The 13,910-nt window shown below is 35.0% G+C and overlaps 1 long non-coding RNA gene across 2 annotated transcripts; it reads left to right on the forward strand.

The window, feature by feature from the left end:
* Nucleotides 1–5,191: 5,191 nt before the first annotated feature.
* LOC107808607 (uncharacterized) lies at nucleotides 5,192–7,830 on the forward strand. 2 transcript variants are annotated; one of them, XR_012707708.1, is made up of 3 exons: nucleotides 5,205–5,458; nucleotides 6,200–6,317; nucleotides 7,659–7,830. It is a non-coding gene; the product is annotated as an uncharacterized LOC107808607 (long non-coding RNA). The 2 variants fall into 2 exon arrangements; XR_001653186.2 differs by lacking the exon at nucleotides 7,659–7,830 and having other exon boundaries at nucleotides 5,192–5,458; nucleotides 6,200–7,171.
* Nucleotides 7,831–13,910: the final 6,080 nt, after the last annotated feature.

Below are 13,910 nucleotides of genomic sequence, written 5' to 3' on the forward strand. Positions count from 1 at the left end.
ATTTCCCATTTGAATCTGAAAATTAAATTAACAAAACACATGAACAAACTAAAAATTAATTCAAACGATGAACAAACAAAACAAGAATCAAATATTTAACAATTTTAACTTCGAGAAATATAAAAACGAAATATGGACAAAAAATAAAACTCAAAAACCAACTAACCGGAAATGAAACGACAACAACGACCGATCGACGATGAACACGAACCTAAGAAGCAACTGAAGCAAACGAAGTAGCAGTAGTTCAATGTGACAGACGCGATGAAACCGAAGCAGCTGGGGTTTGTTTGGTTCGCTTGTATGAAGAAGATGAAAGCAGCCACAGCAGCGTGGCCATGGCGAAAACGTGAGCAGCAGTGACGACTCAACACAGCAGCAACTCGACGTGACCGGAAGGAGGAAAAGAAGCAGCATCGTGGCAGCAGCGGCGGCGACAGGCAGCAGCAGCGGCGCAACAACGACAGCATCAGTAGCGGCTTGTTTGGACGATGCAGCAGTAGGGGAAGCCATGGACGACGCATCATCAAGGTGACGATGAAGCTCGTCCATGGCTGGACGTAACAGAAGGAGCAGAAACTAGCTGAAACGCAGCGGGGAAGGCAGCAGCGCGCATAACGGAGGTTTGACGAAGAAGATGAAGCAACGGAGAAACCATGGACGACGTCGACGGAGAAGATGAAGACGTGAAGATGGAGGGGAAGCCATGGTTGGGGTGTAAGGGGGGGCAGCCATGGCTGCTGGAGGTTGGGGGTCGTTTGGGTGCTTGAGGAAGAAGAAGAAGAGAGATAGAGAAGGGGGGGTAGTTAGTAACGTTTTTAGGGTTTTTTTTATTTTTTTTTGTTTTCTTTTGTTTTATTTTTTGAAATGCAAGATAATAGGTTGTTGGGTTATGGACCGGGTTGACCCGGTGTGAAATGGACCGGGTCGTAGGGAAGATTGGACAATTGTTTGGGCTTAGGGTTGAAATTTGAAGAAATGGCCCAATCCGATTTTTCTTTGTATTTTTGCTCTCTTTCTTCTTTTATTTTTTCTAGAACTAAATTATAAAATACTTAAATTATTATTAAGAACTAAGTTAAGTTATAAAAGCTCAAATTAATTCCCAATAACAATTAACGCATAATTAAGTAGCAATTAAGCATAAAATTGTATATTTGGACATTAAATGCTAAAAATGCAAAAGATGCCTATTTTTGTAATTTTTTAATTTTTGTAAAACAAACTTAATTACTAACAATTGTAGGACCAAATCCTAAATGCAAATGCGACATATTTTTTGTATTTTTTATATTAATTTAACAAATAAACATGCACAAATAAAATACAAATAGTTACACAAAATATCACAAAAATTGCACACCAAGAAAAATTATTTTATTTTTGAATTTTTTGAGAGTAATTCTCATATAGGGCAAAAATCACGTGCTTACAGTCACATGTGCATTTGTTATCAACTTGCAGTTTGATTTTTGCAAGATTGCTTGCTCAAATTATTAGAGCACAATTCCAGAATATAAATTATGATGATTTATCATGATAATACTGGTTTAAATCCAAGTTGGTTTAGCAGAAATTGTATGCCTCCAATTATAGCTAAATCATTGGTTATGAGAACAAAACTCCCAAAAATGAAATTTGGTATGAGATGTATTATTTAATATACACCAGCATTTGTACGCATCTAGCCAAGTTATGAAAATTTCTCCCTATCACAATCGGTTCAGGGTCAGGAACCAAATAATTTCTATATAGAAATATGAATGTACTATATAATTTAATTATGCCACCACAATGCACAAAGATGGGTTCCCAAAGAAGGTTGGGAATGTGTTGGTGATCCCAACATTAGGGGGAGAAAATGGATAGCTGAGAAAGTGATACGTGAAATGAATTATTATTAATACATATAGATCCTCGTACAAGAAAATATGAACTTGAAGTTCAAGTGATAATTAATTTATAAATTATTGCCAGGCGCATTTGCTGACCCAAAGCTAAATATCATATTTCAGTTATTAATGCTCCAAATAGAATAAAGTCCATGAAGGACAGAGTCTATGGCACGCATGAAGCATAACAGACCAATCGGTTCCAAAGATAAAACTCCTTGAAGAAGTAGAGGGGCAAAATGGTCATAATAAGGAGGCAAGTGCTCTAGAAGAGCACCATAACACTTCGTAAGACCTCATGTGAGAGGCTTAGATACCTAAAAATAATGAGATAAAGAGATCTCAATAAGTTATGTCTTTATTGTGTAATAATTGAACCGATATAAAATGATCATCGACGATATTGTTAACATAATGTAGCGCTCAATATTATTAATATTGACAAGGATCTTGAGCTCAAATCTATCATGAAATTTGGACAAATAAATGATTGGCCAAATGAAAAATACGCAATGAAAATTGACTTCACTTGAAAAAATGTGAAGTTGGGCGGATAGTCCCAACACCTGAAAGTATAAAGCCAATGGAGGTATAAATGTGTTCTTGTGCAAAAATTTCATGTCGATAGACATAAAGACGACTTGTGACACAAGAAAATTAGTAAATATCCTCACATTGATTATATGGAGACATGTTCTCTTACGGTGGATATAATTATTTCAAGTTTTAATCTGGCAATACATGAAAACTTGATATGCGTATAATGGAAATCATTGAAGGATTAAAATTGTTCTGAAGCAAATTAATGTTTCCAAGAAATCTATTAAATAAAGCTTCAAAAATCCTTATACGGATTGAAACAATCAAGGCACATATGGTATAATTGCCTGTGTGAGTACCTATTGAAAGAAGGGTACAAGAATGATTCAATTTGTCCTTGTATCTTTGTAAAAAGATCTGGATTTGAATTTGTTATAATCTTTGTGTATGTTGATTCAAATATCATTACAACTCCCAGGTAGCTTCCTAAAACAGTAAACTATTTAAAGAAAGAATTTGAAATGAACGATCTTGGAAAGACAAAATTTTGTCTTGGTCTACAAATTGAGTATATGAAAGATGAAATTTTTATCAATCAATCAGCATACACTGAAAAGATTTTAAAGCGATTTTATATGGATAAAGCACATCCATTTAGTACCCCGATAGTTGTGAGATCACTCGATATAAATAAAGATTCATTCCGACCTCATGAAAATAATGAAGAACTTGTTGGTCCTGAAGTACCATATCTTAGTGCAATTGATGCACTAATGTATCTTGCTAACACTAAAAGGCGTGACATAACATTTTCAGTTAATGTCTTAACAAGATATAGCTCTGCTCCTACAAGGAGACATTGGAGTGAAATCAAACACATATTGTGTTATCTAAAAGGAACTACCAATATGGGCTTATTTTATGGCAATGATTGCAATCCCGATCTTGTTGGTTGTGCCGATGTAAAGTATTTATCTGACACACACAAGACTTGATCTCAAACATGTTATGTGTTTACATGTGGAGGCACTATCATATCTTGGCGATCGACTAAGCAATCAATCGTGGCTACTTTTTCTAATCATGCTGAGATAATTTCTATTCATGAAGCAAATCGAGAATGTATCTGGTTGAGGTCTATAATATATCTTATCCAAGACAAATGTAGTTTGAAGTGTGACAAACTACCCATAATTTTGTATGAAGACAATGCAGCATGCATAGCCCAATTGAAGAGATGATTCATAAAAGGAGATAAGACAAAGCACATTTTACCAAAGTTATTTTTCACACATGATCTTCAAAAGAATGGTGATATCAATGTGCAACAGATTCGTTCAAGTGATAATATGGTTGATTTGTTCACCAAATCTCTACTAACGTCAACCTTCAAGAAACTGGTGTACAAAATTGGGATGCGAAGGCTGAAGGATGTGAACTGATGCTCTCATCAGGGGGAGTTAATACGCGGTGTACTCTTTTTTCCTTACAAGGTTTTGTCCCACCGGGTTTTTCTTGCAAGGTTTTTAACGAGGCAACCAAAAGGCGTATATGTGTACTCTTTTTCCTTCATTAGGATTTTTTTTCCCATAGGTTTTTTTTTCCTAATAAGGTTTTAACGAGGCACATTATTTATGGACATCCAAGGGTGAGTGTTATGATAAATATCATATTATGGTGAATGTCTACTCTTCCTCCATGATCTTCATGTCAAATGCTTAATGACATATTTTCTATGTTAAATGACATATTCCATGACATATTTTCTTCACAATTCATGTTTATATAAAGGCCTTGTAATAGATAGAAAAATACACACAATTGAAGAAGAAAATCTCTTCCTCTCTATCTCTATTTCTTGTTCATGTTTTACTAAATTGCTTTTATTTCATAACAGCGTAGTTGATTTAGTTGCTTTTTAGGTAAAAATTGAATCAAATTGAACTAGGGGTGGGCATTCAGTATTTCGGTTCGGTATTTAAGAATTTCGGTTCGGTATTCGGTTTATTAACTGTGTATACCAAATACCATACCAAAGTATTTCGGTACGGTTCGGTATTTCTTATTTTGGTTCGGTATGGTTTCGGTTTAAACCATTTTCTACTTCATGGAGCACAACAAAGGTATAGGTTTTGTCTGGTGTAGTTGGTGGAGTGTTCAATAAGTAGAACGTTTATTTGTGTTGTAGTGCTTTTGGTAAATGTTAGAACCTTTGCTCCGTCAAATATCATGAAGAAGAATAGAAAAATGTATTTCACAATTAATATATTAGTTTTATTGCTATTATTATTACTCAATCACTACATTATTTAAATTTTGGTACTTGTTAAAAGATGAGTAATATTGTGTACTAGTGCTATTAAGGAAGACCAAACAAAATGAGTACAAAGAAAAGATCAAATATTTTCAAATAAACATAATTGCAAGCATCAATTACTGTCTCAATTTATAAACTATTTCGGTATTTCGGTATACCGAAATATCGAAATATCAAAAATTCAATACCGTATACCGTACCGAATTACCGAAATACCGAAATTTTTATACCGAAATAAATCGAAATACCGAAAAAACCGAAACCGAAATACCAAATTAATTCGGTTCGATTCGGAATTCGGTTTTTCGGATTTTATGCCCACCCTAAATTGAACAATCAAGTTTTGTGTAAGTATAGCATGAATGAATAAACAAATATTATTGTAATTAGGATATATATATATATATTCACTTTTCCGCATATGAGCAAGTTGAGCATAATTGATTAATTTTTCTTTTTCAAACTTTGATACCATAATCTTTAATTGGAGTTCCAATCTGTTTGGGTTTTGGATTACAATTTTTCTTCTATTTTTATAAAAAAATCTTTTGGTCACTCTTTTTATCAAACAAGGAATCGTCACCGCAAGCCCTCAAACATCTCGCCTCGTCCGTCCTTTTCAGAAAAAAGAATTGTCGCTTGCAGCCCTCGCCTGGCGCTGCATCTCGTTGCTCTTGGTTCTCCCCTTCGTCGCTATCAGACCACTCTGGTAAATTCTCCTCTTTTATTTCTGTCGCTGCCGTCTCCTCTCTATTTAATTCTTAACATCCGAATACTGAGTTTTGATTTATGAATTGATTTGTCATAAGAATGAATTGAAGTTTGATTTTTTGTATGTGGATAGATGGGTACCTATTTACTTAACTTGGCTCGGATTCAGAGGAAAACGATAAATTAGGAAGTCATATGTTGCACTAAATTTTAAGAAATCAGTGTACAAGCAAATATCACTGGAATGAGGGGACTGCCTTCACTAAGAAAAGCATTAGAAGGGGAAAGGGGGATTAGAGAATAGAGAGAAGAAGAGGGAATGGAACAGAGAGAAGTGAGAAATAGGATTTCATAACCTCATAATAATAAGGTCAGTAACCTGCTGGGTATGCATCTTTTTTTAATATATTATGTTGGCGATAGGGCGAATGAGAGGTTTTAAATAATTACGCCATTTATAGATGTCTTGAGGTAATATCCGTCATCTCTCTAGTCTTCTGTTTATTTAACTTTATTAAATTTCTAAAGCAGATTCTCCTTTTGTTTTCTCTTTAATGTTAACTTTATTACCTGGTTTCTTAGTTTAGGTGCTTTGGTAAACCTCAAGAAGCTCAATCTTTCTGTTTTTCCACAGGCTTCACTCCAGAATTTGATCATATTCTCTGATAGGCTGCCCTAGTCGATTTGCTTCCATTTTCTGTATATACTAATGCCATGTCTCCATCCTGTGTATTTTTAGATTGCATGATGATGAGGTGACAAAGAAGGATCATGTGGCAGCTGGGCTTTGTTGCATACAATTGTTTATGAATTCTTCTTCTCAGGAAGAAGCTATAAGATACTTGGAGAACGCCAAGGTCAGTCCATTTTAAGAATTTGTTCTGCTGCACATCTGCTTTACAGATGGTGTTTATGGTCATCAATGAATTATTGATTTTATAGAGCTGTGCTCTCTTTTCTCTGTCTTAGTTGTCAAACCAAGTTTAGATGCTTAGGGAAGCCAAAAAATACTGGCAAGGTGCACTTTTATAAGCAGCGTGTGCAAGGAATTACACAAAATGCTGGGTATGCATCTTTTTTTAATATATTATGTTGGTGATAGGGCGAATGAGAGGTTTTAAATAAATAGGCCATTTATAGATGTCTTGACAAATTGCTTAAGAGTATGGTCACTGAAGAAGAAGCTGAGAAACAGGCTATTGAATTTGTCAAGAGAAACATTGGCACATATACACCATTACTAGCGGGAAATTCAGTCTACGTGGATTTTCAATTTTTGAAGAAATACATGCCGAATCTTGCTAGTCTTTTTTCACATGTACTAGTTGATGTCAGCAGTGTCAAGACATTGTGTGTTCGTCGGTTTCCAAGAGCAAAAAGGCTCCTAAAAAGGAAAGCAAGCATAGAGCTATGGATGACATTAAGGAGAGCATAGCAGAACTCAATTACTTCAAGGAACACATATTCAAGGCCTCCAAGTCTAATAAGAATCCAAGGCTTGTTGCTTTTCACAAGCTCCATGTTGTGCAGCAAACCAAAGATAATAAGCTGTGTTGTTCCATTAAACAGCTAAATAATAGTATATATATTACTAGTTGGCCATCTTCAGCTGGCTTTTTGCTCCCTGAAACTGGAGCTTCAACAAAACAACCACCCTTTGATGTAATGGCCTGTAATCATTCACTATTAGTATTTCACTTCAACTTACTAATTCTTTGTTGTTCTAATATGTGCAGTATTCATCATAAACTTGATTCTGATAGTACATTGCTTCAGCTCTAGTGTAAAACAAGTCAAGATGCAATTCCAACCTCACTAATCTTTGAAGAAGTATCAGCATTAACGGTTGACATGTCTATGTACCCCTTCCCACCACATATAAAGACCACACATTTTTTTTTCTCCTCTTCCTGTATTTTATGTTTGATCTTATACCTAGCAAGAATGCTTTTATTGGTAGTAGATAAATCAATGTTTATCAAACTTATATTTTACTAAGTTATAATTCGTACTCATTTTGTTTTTAGATATACCCCTTATTCAATCATCACTAGAAAGAATCTTCGCAAAATTTTGATAAGTATATTACTACATTTATGTTAAATCACTTATTTGTGGTGTTGTATGTAAGGATATTTATTTCTCTGAGATTCTTTTTGGTGAATAATATGGTCTGTCCCATGATAATTTATTGTCAGGCCAGGGAAAAAGAAAAAGAAAGTGACATTTGCAGAAAAGAGATGGAAGAGGCTTCTCTGCCAAGAGAGGTGACCAGAAAAGAGATGCCTTTTATTAGCCATGTATACGATAAAGTATGTGTAGGCTTGTTGAGACACTTGATGGTTTTGACAACTTAATTTTTTATTTAGAGTATCGTGATGTTTTTAAGCATTTCATTTATTTTATCACATGATATGTCAAAAATATAGTTTAATTATCTTACAAGAGTTGTGTAATATATATAAATGGTTAGCTGTAGTAATGCAGAATATATAGTAATCAGTCTTAATGATAAAGTGTCTCGCAAGTAGGTACGGCCTTTATTTTTGAACTACAGTGACCAAGGCCCTTTTATACAAAGAAATAATTTTGTTCTTATTAGATATTTTGAAGTGGAAGCTAAATTTTTGTAGCAGCAAGTGTTCCTTGGGTTCTATTAAATTTTAATTTGGGTTTTTGGTTTTCTATTTTCTAAAGTTAGACATGGCAATTGAATCAAAATGCATATAGTTTTGATTTGAGTTCTTTCAATTTTGCAGGTCATATAGACTTCATAATAGAACTTTATAAAATGAGATTCAAGTTTCTCCAACTTGATAATTTTTCAAGGTGGGTGCTTCAGTCATAAGGTTAATTAGCCATAAAGTAATTTTATGTATCATACGTGAACAAAACTATATCTTTTAGTTTTTTACTATGAATCTTTTTTGTCGCCTTATTGTACTATTCAACTACAAAATTCAAGTCGTAGCCATTTAAATATCATATTTTTCGTGACAAAAATTTTGTTGTGACTAAATTATAGGTTAAACAGAGACAATTAAATAATTGTCACTAATTGTTTGCACTATTAGTGACAAAAACTAATGTCATAATAAATTAGAAACTTTTGTAGCTAAAGTTTACCATGTTTAACTACAAATTTTATTTTGTCACTATTGTAATAACACATTTTTTGTGACGAAATTTTTTCGTGTCCAAAGTTTTACCAATTTTAAGACAAATTATGATTTGTCACAAATTGGATACATCATTAGTGACAAAATAATATGTCACCAATTGTATAAAATTCGTGGCTAATGCTATTAAATAATGGCGCCAAGTTATTTTTTGGTGGGAAATTTTAGTGGACAAAACTTTTGCTACGAAATTTTATGTTTCGTCACTAAAAGTATACGGATTATGTATCTAAACACGAAACATAATTTTCGTCACGAAAAGTGAATAATTAGTGATGAATTTTGTGTCGTGGCTAAAAGTTTTGTAGCTAAATATCACATTTGTTGTAGTGTAAGGTGTTTGGCCAAGCTTTTAGAAGGAAAAAAAAATGCTTTTGAGTAGAAACAGTATTTTAGAAGTAGAAAAAAATAGCTTCTCCTCAAAATACTTTTTCGAAAAGAATTTTTGAGAAAGATACACTTAAAAGCACTTTTTAAGAGTTTGGTTAAATACTAATTACTGGTCAAAAATACTTTTCAAATTAATTAGCTAAATATAAATTGTTCTCCTAAACAGTACTTTTTAAAAGATACACTTTTCAAAATAAATTGATTTTAGAAGCTTGGCCAAATAAAATATTAGTCTACTTTAATGGATCAATCAATTCAGTTTGGACCGGTGAAATACATAGTTACATACTCCTCCATATTAATTTATTAAGCACAGTTTCCTTATTAGTCCGTTCTAAAAAAAATAATATATTTTTATATTTGAAAATAATTTAATTTTAAAATTTTTATTTACCTACTTTACCTTTAGCGAAAAACTTTTACAGTCACACAAATGTCATGCCCCCACAAAACTTTTACCCCTTAAACTTTTAGAGCCACAATTTTTATTTTTATTTTTATTTTTCTAAAACTTCGTGCCGAACCAAATTATCTCGTATACATTTAAACAGAAGGAATACTATTTATTTGAAAATTGGAACATAGAGGATCGGGAAGTTTCGTGACGAGCCAAATTACCTTGTATACATTAAAACGTAAGGAATACTATTTATTTGAAAATTGGAGCATAGGGGATCGAGAAGTTTTTCAAAATCAGCTTATGGTCCATTTTGGTCCTATATCAAGGGCCTGGACTTAACTCAAAATTAAGGGATCTGGATTAGCTCGCATTTCTTTTGGACCGCCCCGGAACTAGCCCAGATCCAGTAGCGGACCACATGATCAAGTCGGACCGGATCCTAAACCGGAGAAAAACTTATTGAAATACGTGCATAAAAGAGAAAGCTGTCGTTGGAGATATCTCCGACAGCACCCCAAGCTGTGGCAAACAAGTGGGTTTGTAAACCCTCGTAGGTCTAAATATCCTATTGGTTGCTCTTGTTAGCTCTTTATTTGTAATTTCATGAGAAAGCTGCTAAGCAGTTTTGTTATTTAATGCCATAGTTAATTGTAGGTAGCTTGTCTGATAAATACTTGTGTAGACATCGAAATTTTAATGAATCAAGCAAAATCCTAAATTCAAGATGCTATAAGAGGACTCTTGCAATTCTAGGAATCTATTAGGGTTGCTTGGAGGCTACTCTCAAAAACCCTAACTTGGAGGCTAATCTATCTAGCCCTTGGTCACTCCTATAAAAAGGGTTACATAATCCCTAAAAAAAATCTCTCGCAAATTGAAGTCATCTCAGGAAACTCATAAATTCTCGGGATATTCACAAAGAGATCAAGGCATAAAATAGTATCGTGATCAATAGATGTTCTTCTTGATAATCAAAATATTTCAAGAGGAATATCCATACAATGATACAACAAACAATTCAGAGAGGTCCATATCATCTTATGTTCAAGAATACACTGATCCAGCCTTCGAATCACGGAGAATAATCCGGAGGAAGAATCAAGGGATAAACAGAAATGTAACCCGCAAGGTTTATCAATAAAATCACTATTTTTTTGTGATTGCAGTTTATTTTTTGTATGTTGAAAATTTATTGCAAACAAATTGGCACGCCCAGTGGGACCAGTTCTGCCCTTCATCTCTTCCTCCTGCAAATTGAAAATTACAAGTTTCAAAATCAACTATTATGATGGTCTTCACAAAGGGCAATCATGTTCCAAGCAAGGATGTCACTGCAACCGCATCTGTCGATCATCATATTGATATCACTCGATGCTAGATCTGAATACTTCACCTTCTTGGAGATGGAAAAAAAGAGTAGATCACGGATAATGACCGCAATCTCTGGGGCAATATTTCTTGTTATCTATCTAAGTAGTTCCTCATCAGAGCCGCAAAATCGTAAGGATAAACACGCAAAGTGATCCTTCACTGAAGCAACAAAATTGCAAAGGGTATGCGCCAACACTGCAAGTAAGATGCAAAGTTTCAAGAAGCAGTAGGATAGAAGGAAAAGAGACACAAAAAGAAAAGATTCATTTGCCACTTTTGAATACGTTCCTGGTTGCACTATGTACTAATAATGAACACTGAAATTAGTCTTCAAAAAGATCTTGTATAGATCCTTGAAGATGAACCCTTTCACAAAATTGGAAAAGTGGCAATTCTCTTTAATGTACAAGAATTTTCCTTTTGGTGAAAAGGGAAATTCTAAGTTGATAAAAGTTACGATAAAGAATATTAGTTCATTCAAGACTAAATTCATATGATGATCTTGGATTAGAATGAATACCATATTGTGGTATTCAGATCAAGAGAGATCAATTCTATGCCAATTTGAAATCACGCCGTCTGAATCTTGTTGGCTTAATCCAGTATCTTTCCTTGGGACTCCTGATTCATTAAGGCGATTGAAGTGAGGTCTCTAGTAAAAAACGTGGCCAAGAAAATTGTGACGTGCTAGGGAGCCGTTTAGATACTTGATTAAATGCTTCAACTATGATTAAAATTATTTTGAGATCCGAGGCATATCAAAAAGGAAATGACTAGGAAGAAGAAATATTATCTTTATTGGTAATCAAGTCTGTCTTTAAGTTTCGATAAGCCTACACCCTGACAAACCTAAAAGTAGGGGGTATTTGTAGACATCGAAATTTTAACGGATCAAGCAAAATCCTAAATTCAAGATGCTACAAGAGGACTCTTGCAATTCTAGGAGTCTATTAGGGTTGCTTGGAGGCTACTCTCAAAAACCCTAACTTGGAGGCTAAACTATCTAGCCCTAGGTCACTCCAATAAAAAGGGTTACATAATCCCTTAAAAAGAGATCTCTCGCAAATTGAGGTCATCTCAGAGAATCCCATAAATTCTCGGGATATTCACAAAGGGATCAAGGAATAAAATAATACCGTGATCAATAGATGTTCTTCTTGATAATCAAATATTTCAATGTAACGACCCGATCAGTCGTTTTAGAGCTTTTGCACTTCGCTCGCCAGTTCTCGCGCATGACTAGCCCCGTGTGGTGCATTATAAATTATGTAAATTGTCATTTTTTTCCCAGGGTAATCGGAATGAATTTCGAAGAATAATTCTCAGTTTGAAGCTTAAAATTTGAAAGGTTTGACCAAGTTTTGACTTGTTAGTATATGATCTCGAATTGGAATTTTTATGATTTGGTTAGCTCCGTTAGATGATTTGGGACTTAAGAGTGTGATCGGAATGTATTTTGGAGGTCCGCGAAGGTTTAGGCTTGTATTGGCGAAATTGAGATTTTGGCATTTTTCGGTTGATAGGTGAGATTTTGAAATAAGGGTCGGAATAGAATTCCGAAAATTGGAACAGGTTCGTAATGTCATTTTGGATATGTGTGCAAATTTTCAGGTAATTGGAGATGTTTTGGATGGTTTCGGCATCGGTTGTGGAATTTAGAAAATTTCTAAGCTCATAGGCTTGAATTTGATGTGATTTCGGTGTTTTTGCGTTGTTTTTGGTGTTTCGAGGGTTCGCCTAAGTTTAAATGATGTTATGGTATATGTTGATAGGTTTGGTTGAGGTCACGGGGACCTCGGGTGTATTTCAGATGCTCAAACAGGCACTTTTGGTCTTTGGGAGATTGCTAGTTTTCTGAAGTTTTAGCAGCAGTGGTTTGTTCATTGCGATCGCGTAAGTTCATCTGCGATAGCGTAGAGTAAGTTGATGCCAGGAGGATTTTGTGAATCGCGATCGTGAAGGTAGGAGTGCGATCGCATAAGGTGAGCAGTCTTGGTCACTGCGTTCGTGTGGAGACCTTTACGTTCGCATAGAAGGACTTGGAGTGGCAGTGAGGTGATGAAATTGCTCTATGCGATCGCATAGAGCTGGTCGCGATTGCATTGTTGTGAGGAGTTGTCTTACGCGATCGCATAGGTGTTTTTGCGACCACGTAGGGTTAAATAACTGGGCAGTATTTAAATAGCCAATCCGCGACCCTTCTTCATGTTTTCACCATTTTTGAACGGGATTGAAGCTTTTGGGGGAGATTTTTGAGGAGTCCAAAGGGGAATCACTTGGAGGTAATATTATTGACTTCATAACTCGTTTATATGTGATTAAATATCTAATTAGTGGTGAAAAATTAGGGAAAAATCAGTGCAAAATAGGTAATTAGGGCTTGAGATTAAGAGACCTTAAAATGGGTATTTGAGGGGCCAATTGAACTCCGATTTCAGCGTTCTTGATATGTATAGACTCGTGGGAGGATGAGGATCATTTTGGCATAAATTTTATTGAGTTCCGAGATGTGTACCCTGGGGTCGGGTTTGACCAATTTCAGGATTTTTGGTATAAATTGGATATTTTCGAATGGGCTTTGTTCCCTTAGCATATTTTGACGGTATGAATCTACTTTTGGCTAGATTTGGAGCATTCGGAGGACGAGTCGAGAGGCAAGGGCATCGCGGGCTAGAGTTGGATCGGATTGAGGTAAGTAATGATTGTAAATGTTTGTCCTGAGGTTATGAAACCCCAGATTTCACATCGTTGTGTTATATTGAGGTGATGCACACGCTAGATGATGAGCGTGGGGCCGTGCACCGTTGGGGATTGTGATTTAGTCCATCCCGAATGACTGTTTTACCACATATTTGATTGAAAATTGTTTGCTATCATCATGTTTTGGGCTGAATGCCATATTTGGGCCTCGTGCCAACTGTTTTGGACCCTTAGGGGATTTTTTACTGCTATTTCCTTGTTGTTTTAATTTTATATATGTACTCAGTCATGCTATATTCTACTATTTTCATAGCTCAGCCATGTTTACTCTGTTTTAATACTTTAAATGATATTTTGGGCTGCGCATCATATTTTACTGTGCCTAAGTGGCTTTTAGAGATTTCTACTGA

This window comes from Nicotiana tabacum, chromosome 3 (genome assembly GCF_000715075.1).
Source record: "Nicotiana tabacum cultivar K326 chromosome 3, ASM71507v2, whole genome shotgun sequence".
Classification (NCBI taxonomy): domain Eukaryota; kingdom Viridiplantae; phylum Streptophyta; class Magnoliopsida; order Solanales; family Solanaceae; genus Nicotiana; species Nicotiana tabacum.